Source organism: Bos indicus, chromosome 8 (genome assembly GCF_029378745.1).
Source record: "Bos indicus isolate NIAB-ARS_2022 breed Sahiwal x Tharparkar chromosome 8, NIAB-ARS_B.indTharparkar_mat_pri_1.0, whole genome shotgun sequence".
Classification (NCBI taxonomy): Eukaryota; Metazoa; Chordata; class Mammalia; order Artiodactyla; family Bovidae; genus Bos; species Bos indicus.
In genome coordinates, this window is record NC_091767.1 from 33,046,467 (window position 1) to 33,054,910 (window position 8,444).

The 8,444-nt window shown below is 35.2% G+C and overlaps 1 pseudogene; it reads left to right on the plus strand.

Moving 5' to 3' along the window:
• Positions 1-1,021: 1,021 nt before the first annotated feature.
• Positions 1,022-1,119, plus strand: LOC139184692 (U6 spliceosomal RNA; annotated as a pseudogene).
• Positions 1,120-8,444: the final 7,325 nt, after the last annotated feature.

Below are 8,444 nucleotides of genomic sequence, written 5' to 3' on the forward strand. Positions count from 1 at the left end.
ATAGGAACCAAAAGAGAACCAGACTGTTATTACTTATATCAAATTAAATTTAACTTTAAGTCAAACACTGTCACAGAGATATAGAAGGACCTTATATAATGACCTTGGTGGCTCAGTGGTAAAGAACTTACCTACCAATGCAGGAGATGCAGGAAACACAGGTTTGATCCCTGGGTCAGGAAGATCCTAACCCTTTCCAGTATTCTTGAGTGGGAAATCCCATGAAAAGAGGAGCCTCACAGGCTATGGTCCATAGGGGTAGCAAAGAATCAGACATGACTTAGTGACTGTAACAACAACAACAACAACAACAAAAGGATCAATTCACTGGAAAGGCACAATGATTATAAATATGTGTGTATAATTCTCCCAACATCATGGCATCTAAATGTATAAAGCAATTTGGCAAAACCGAAAGGAAAAAGAGACACCAATACAATAATAGTAGGAGTTTTATTGTTGTTTATTATCTTTATTATTATATTTTATTACTTTTATTATCTTTTAATTATGAATATAATATCCAGACCAAAAAATAAATAATAAACAGCAGACTTGAAAAACACCATAGACCAATGGACCTAACTGACATACATAAAACTGGTAAATTCATGAATATATAGAAATTAAACAAGTCACTCTTGAACAACAATTGGCTTGAAGAAGAAATCAAAAGAGAAATTAGGAAACATCTCAAGCCAAGTTAAAATGAAAACAAACATACTAAAACGTAAGGGATATATTAAAAGTAGTCTTAAGAAGGAAGTTTATAGTGATAAATGCCTTTATTAAGAAAAAATCAAATATACAGTCTAATTTACACCTCCAGGAAGGAAAATAGAGAACAAAAATAACAAGCTACTCTAAAGTTAGTGAAAGGAAAGCAATAAAAGGATTAGAGCATAAAAATTTAAACAGAGCTAGAAAGACAATTGAAAGGGTCAATGAAACTAAGAGCTAATCTTTTGAGAAAATAAAAAATAACAAGCCTTTTTAGCTAGACTAACCAAGAAAAAGAGAAATACTAACTTCATCAGCACATATAGTAAAATCAGAATGATACACAGAAGATTAGCATGAGCCCTGCACAAAGATGACAAGCAAAATAATAAAGTATTTGAGAGAGAAGCAGGAGAGAAGACTCCAATAAATAAATTCAGAAATAAAAGAAGAGGCATTACAAGTGCCACCAAAGACATAAAAAGAACTATATTATGTTACTGTCTATGGCAGTAAATATAATTTTCTATAAGACTTGCCGCTGTTACTGGCAAACATTTATAGTTGGATGAGTTGTCAATTCTTGTGAGAACAAATCACTTCCTTTTCCAAGGTGGAAGGGATATAATTGAATTAAACTGAAATCAAGTAACTCTGATCACTTGGAAGAATGGTACAAATGGAAAATTTGTGGAAATCTTTAAAAATTTATCTAAAGATACCATATAGGACAAAACTGCTGAAAATACCACTTGAATAAGTTTACTGAGTTACATTTGGGTCATTCTTTAAGCAGGGATGACAGAGGTGAAATGAAGACTATGTAACAGGGACCACAAACCTCTTCATCATTTAAAGAGAATTGCACTGAAGATTTCAACAATTTTTCTCAAGACAAAGTATCACTTATGATTTGTTAAGTTGGAAGAAAAGGATAGGATACCTATCAAGTTAGGAAGCCACCATGAGGACTCTTCTGCCACTATGTGTCCAAATGGGAGATGTTTATGCCAGAATTCCATGCATTACCTCAACCTAAAAGGCTCCCTCCAATAAGGAGGCTATAATAGCAATTCAGGATCAGTGCTAGTGGGACTCTGTATATAACAGATGCAAAATGCCTGATATTTCTCTTTTCCCAATGATATCTTTAAGGAAGGATTAAAGGGCATTGGGACAATGTCTTCCTCAAGAACCCCCACCTCAGTCAATGTGCTTTGAGTCTGATAATAGGACTATATCGAAAAAGTGAATGAAAATTGCAAGAGTATCTATCCTTGTAGCAGCTGACTAAGCTTTCTTTTTTTCTTTTAATCACACAAATGAATCAGCATCCTAGATGACAGCCTGTTTTGTCTTTAGCGCTTAAGCTATCTATTATCTGGCTCTTTTTCCTCCTCAATAACTCTTGATTTACTTGTCTAATTTCCAATAAAAATTTGAGATTGAATTCTAGTTTTTGTCTCTTCTATTTTCTCACTTAGTCTAGTCCCAAATATTTCATTACATAATCTTTTTTGCTGCCGCTGCTAAGTTGCTTCAGTTGTGTCCGACTCTGTGCGACCCCATAGACGGCAGCCCACCAGACTCCTCTGTCCCTGGGATTCTCCAGGCAAGAAATCTTCTTTAGGTACTTTTAAAATAATTAAGGTAAAAATCCCAAATAAACACACTGAAAGATCGTCATTGGCGCCTTTTGTTTGCTTCCAAATTTCTGAAGCTTTATCTTAATGTATCTTTACTATTCTGCTTGAAGATAAAGTTCATACTAAGGCTTCACAGTTATATTCCAATAGAGCATTAAACTGGGAATCCCTGGTGGCTCAGAAGGTAAAGAATCTGCCTGTAATGCAGGAGACCTGGATTCAATCCCTGGGTCAGGACCTTTCTCTGGAGAAGGAAATGGAAATCCATTCCAGTATTCTTGCCTGGAGAATTCCATGGACAGAGAAGCCTGGTGGGCCACAGTCCATGGGGTCACAAATAGTTGGACATGACTGAGTGGCTAAGCATGACCAGGCATTCAACTAAAAATATATAAAATATATATGACATCAAATAGTCATTTAAAGAGTTTTCATATTTTACTCTTACAGGTGACATATAGGATAATCCAACTTGGAACAGGGCAAATTTCAATGAATTTTTTCTTAAATATATCCAACAATAAGTCACTTAAAATATACAGTTATGATAAATCACCATGTATATATACAATTATAATGACAGGTAATTTAAACCATTTAATTTTTAAGATTTACATTTTTAGTGAAATATACTAATGTATAGTATAGATATTTAAATAATTCTCTTTACATATTATTGAAGAGGTTCACTTCAATTCATATTTTTGGTCTTAATAATGCTTCTTTTATTTCCTACTACTTTAACAAGTTCTTTTCAAATGCTTACTCTTTGTGATTAATAAAATGTCATGAAAAATATAAAATCATTTAAATTAAGTATTTTTATATTCTAAGCTAGAAACACATTCTATATTAGCCACAGCCACTTGAGTTTTAATGAATATTTATAGAAATATGATCCATTTATTTTATATTACCTGTTGAAAATGAAACCCATCCCAGGAGGTCTTCGGCTACCTGAAATGGATAAAATTTCACATGTTAAGGATAATCAGTGTATAAAATCAGTCATCATTTTCTGCAAACTAAAGGAGCCATAGAAAGCATCTCTGGATATTAAAAAAAAAAATGCTCACTTCCATTCATGTTGTACCAGGGCCCAAATATATTAAAAATATATTGATTGTGGTTTTGTTTCAATTCCTAAAGTAATCTGTAGCATGTCTTCTGGACTTGGGCTGTGGTTGTCTATTTTACCTTCTTGTACATTTAAATCAGAAAACTAAGAGATTCAGAGCTGAGTATATTTTTTCATATAAGATGCTTCTTAGACATATGCAGTGCACAAGAAATCAGCAGTAGTATTTTAACATACTTAAGTATCAAGCTGCAGCCTACTTTTCTCTAATACACTTAAAACCATATGGTTGTTTCTGTTTTCGGTGTCAATTTGGTTGGGTGGGCACTACTTAGGCACAACATAACACAATTTCATTGATTCTTAAAAGGTCTTTATTCACACTTGAGCTAAAGCAGCTGGTGGAGGGTTAGAGAGCACTCGAGTCACCAAATCTCTGGATATTGCTTTCTGCTGCACCATCTGTGCCCTGTTAAATATTCTTGATTTTTGCCAAGTTTGGGCCAATTTATATGTTAAATCAGTTACTGAAATCAGGATCCAAGAAGCTTTCCGGAGAAAAAAAATGATATTAAACTGCAACACTTATACATTAATCATTAGTATTGGAATGGGAAGTTCAAGTACTGCCACTCAAAAGATCGTTGTAAGAAATCAGGCTTCCTGAATATGGGAGGACTGTGAATGTGAATTATTTTTCTAAAGCATTCACCCCAGAGACATGTACCCCATCCTAATCTTTCAAGATAGTGAGTGAATTTTGTATGGGTTGCTACAGAGCAGCTGCAGACTCAATTCTGTTCACAAATGCTTTTTAATCTTCTATGCACCATAGCCTAGCAAAACCTAATACAGTGGCTAATTACTTTGGTAGCCTAACAATTTACTGTCTTGTACTTGACAACAACTTCAAGTAACACAAATTAGCCAGTATGTAACTTCTCACTTTAAGAAGTGTAACATTCTAAATTCCACATGGAACAAGGGCTCAGATTATGAAGTCTAAGGCTTTTAAGATATTGATTTTCAACAGTGAACAAGATTGTATTTCAAAATTCAAAGAAAATTTTAGGATATAAAAGTCAAATTACATTACACTTTTAGATGTCTTTGACTGAATTAGATATAAATTATCACTGAGACTAGTGGCCAAAAATGGAAAACACTAAAAATTAACTGAGAATTTTAGTGCAAATAAAGGAAAAGAAAAAGACTAATGGATAATTAAGAAATAGCAGGATTAAAAAAGCCTATAGACACAATGCCCCAAAATATTTAACAAAACTATATACAATAATTAATCTAATTAGAAATTTGTTTAGTGAAAGATCAACATGTTGTAATATGACTAATGAGACTCATGTTAGCTAGCTAATATTTGCAAATTATTTTCTCCATGCTCAGTACTCTGCTGCTGAAGGTATTGATTGATTTTCTCATTCAATCTACTCAAACTATACAAGTAGGTGCACTCCAAGTATACATTAAAAACTATATAAAATTGTTCACTGTCCTATACAAATGAGGTAGTAAAGAATATTTATTAACATCAAAACTATATCAAATTCACTCTGTCAAAAGTGCCTGTTAAATCATATACAAATGTCTTCAACAATTGTCTCATATTAACTGAGACAACAACCTTTGACATACCATATTATAAAGAGCTGAAAATATACATTATTTTTTTCTTTAAGAAAAATAGTAACATATTTTGCAAAGAGTTAGTATTCACTACATCACACCCCAAAAGAAACAAAAGAGAAAAACAATGGTCCACTGCAAAAATAACAAACTGGTCAAGCATATTTGTAGAATTACTTGAAGATTTGTCAAGTTTTGATACTTACATTTAAAACAACAGTATTCTTTAGGAGTAAATGTTTAGTTTTGTTTGCCACAAGTAAAGCTAGGTATCACTTAGTCTGTATTGGGATGTTAAAGCATTCTGTCATGATTGTCAAAGTTCAAATAATTCTACCAAGATTTGAAGTATTTTAAGAAACAGGGAGATTGTGTTAAATAAAACCTAAAGAGGTCAAAGAGATTGGGTTGTTTAAAATTGTTTTTAAATTCCAAAAAGAGAAACACGGGCACTTTCTTAGAGAAGGTTAATGTAACGTCACAAAATTCAACATGATTTAACAGTTCCTGAGAATCTACTGTAGAAAATGTTAAAATTTAGAAATTTGAGTTTAAGTAATTTCTTCAGGGTAGAATACTAAATTATGATATACTTTTTAAAGAACAAGTATTCCACACATTATTTTTATATAAATGCAGACTTTTCCCAGTTTACTTTATCTCTGATAAGGAGAATGATAGCTATAGAATTGCCTTTTATACCAGAATTAGTCAATAGACACCATGCTCTTCAAACAGTAAAGCATGATATAAATGAATAACAATGATACTTCATCAATAAGAATCAACCATATAAACTAATCTGAATGGAAAGATTAAGATGAGGAAGTAAGAGGACAAGGAGCTTACCTCTCCCATGAAAATTCATTTACATGTGGGATAATTCTCACTGTTAACTAATAGGAAACTGGCAGAAGGACACTTGTATTACCAAGACTATAAGAAAGATACAAGCATAATTGGGTAGGAAGGGAAAAAGAACAATTATGTCAGAACCTATGCCCCTGGAAGGGGAACTAAGAAGAAAAAGGAAGTTGCATGGGTGGAAATACACCCTGAGGAATGAGCAGTTCCAGTCACAGACTGGATGCTCATGTCCTGGGGTCCTATGTGGGAGAGATAAACCCCCTTATCTAGTTGGAGGAACATTAGAACAGACAGAATGGCTGTGGGAAGCCTAGACTCTGCTGATGAGGAACAAGCACATGCTGGCTAGCACCCATTTGGGGGAGACAGAGATTTACTGTAGTGGTGTCTGGATTTACTATGAAAGCCTTGCTGCATACCTCAGCCTGATCTGAATGAAAATGCTGAGCCTGCTTATCCCATATCTCAGTTCAGCCATGGATATAGGGCATGTTTGACTGAGAAAAAGACTCAGTCATGAGCCACAGGTGACCAAGTCATGGGGCAGAGCCTGAATGAAGCAGTGGTAGCTACTGTTGGTGCTTACTTAAGTGGGATCTCAGAAGCGTCTCCATCACATCTCACCTCCTGATACACTCTGAGAGTCTACACAGGTTCAGCCCTGCTAAGTGATTCCATAACAGGGTAGGAGCAGTGGAGGCTGGGGTACTTATCAGTTATGAGAAATTTATGCTTAACTGAGGTTGGGCCTGAGCAGAGGTGTAGGTACATACACAGATAGCCCACTGGACTTCTGTTTATGGAAGGGTCCCACTTGCCTCAGCACTCCCCTCCTCTGGGGTAAATTTCCTAGTGAGGGGAAAGGAAAAAAACACACTCTTGAAAAGAGTAGATTCAGCTTGAGCCTGACCCTTGGAGCTTCTGCTTCAGCAATTTGAAATCAGGTCATCCATCCCTAGTAGGGCAGTGAGAGGTTGTACCAGATCAAGAGGTTGTACTGCCTCACACCTGTTGCCTCCAATTACAGCCCCACTCCCAACCAAGATATAAGTTGCCAGCACATCTTGAGGAAAGACATGAATTTCATCCACCTCAAATCCAGCTCTCCCACCAAAGGCAATGGACACATGCAATGTGTATAAGTATGCTTCCTTATCAGGATATCCTTTCAAGATCAGAACAGGTAACTCCTTCATTTAAATTCATAAAGGCACAGAAAGAACCAGCATGAAAAGTCAGGGAAACTACTCTCAAATGAAAGACTAATGGAATACCCTGGGAAAAAATAATGATACAGAAACTAAAAATCAGATAAAGAATTCAAAAGATTGGTACTTGGTAATAAAAACGTTAACTGAATTAGTGAAAGAAACACTGTAAACAGGACTATTTTAACAAGGAAATAGAAAATATAAAAATGAATCAATTAAAAATGACTAATTCAATGGCTGAACTTTTTTTTTTTAATGCACATCTTGGCAGGACCCATTCAGGGAAGAGAGAGATCTGCTCTAGTGGTATCTGGATTTACTATGAAAGTCTTGCTGCATTTCTCAGCAAGAAATGAATATCAGATTAAGTGATACAGAAGAATGAATAAGTGAACTGGAAGTTAAAATAATGGAAATAATCAGAACATAAAAAAGAAAAGCAGATTTTAAAAATGGGAACAATTTTTAAAGATCTCTGGCATAATATTAAGTATATGAACATACTCATAATAGGGGTCACAGAAGGAGAACAGAGAGAGAAGGGGATCAAAAATGCAGTTGAGGAAATGATGGTTGAAAACTTCCCAAACCTGAAGAAGGAAACAGATTTCCAGACATAGGAAGCACAGAAAGTTGAAAGATGAAATAAAAGGGACTCACTCCAAGATGTGATACAATTAAAATGGCAAAAATTAAAGAGAGAATTCTAAAGACATCAAGAAAAAAGCAGAGTCATATAGAAGGTAATCCTCATAAGATTATCAGGTGATTTAACTGCAGAAACTTTGGAAGCCAGAAAGGGGTGGCATAGTATATATTCAAAGTCTCGAAAGGGGAAAACCTTTATCCTAGAACACTTTACATTGCAGCATCATCATTTAAGATAGAAGGAGAAATATAGAACTTCTAAGACAACCAAAAACTAAATGAGTTCATTGATACTTCGGTCAGTTCAGTTCAGTTCAGTCGCTCAGTCGTGTCCGATTCTTTGCGACCCCATTAATCGCAGCACGCCAGGCCTCCCTGTCCATCACCAACTCCCGGAGTTCACTCAGACTCATGTCCATCGAGTCGGTGATGCCATCCAGCCATTTCATCCTCTGTTGTCCCCTTCTCCTCCTGTTCCCAATCCCTCCCAGCATCAGAGTCTTTTCCAATGAGTCAACTCTTTGCATGAGGTGGCCAAAGTACTGGAGTTTCAGCTTTAGCATCATTCCTTCCAAAGAAATCCCAGGGCTGATCTCCTTCAGAATTGATACTTAGCCTACCCTAAAAGAA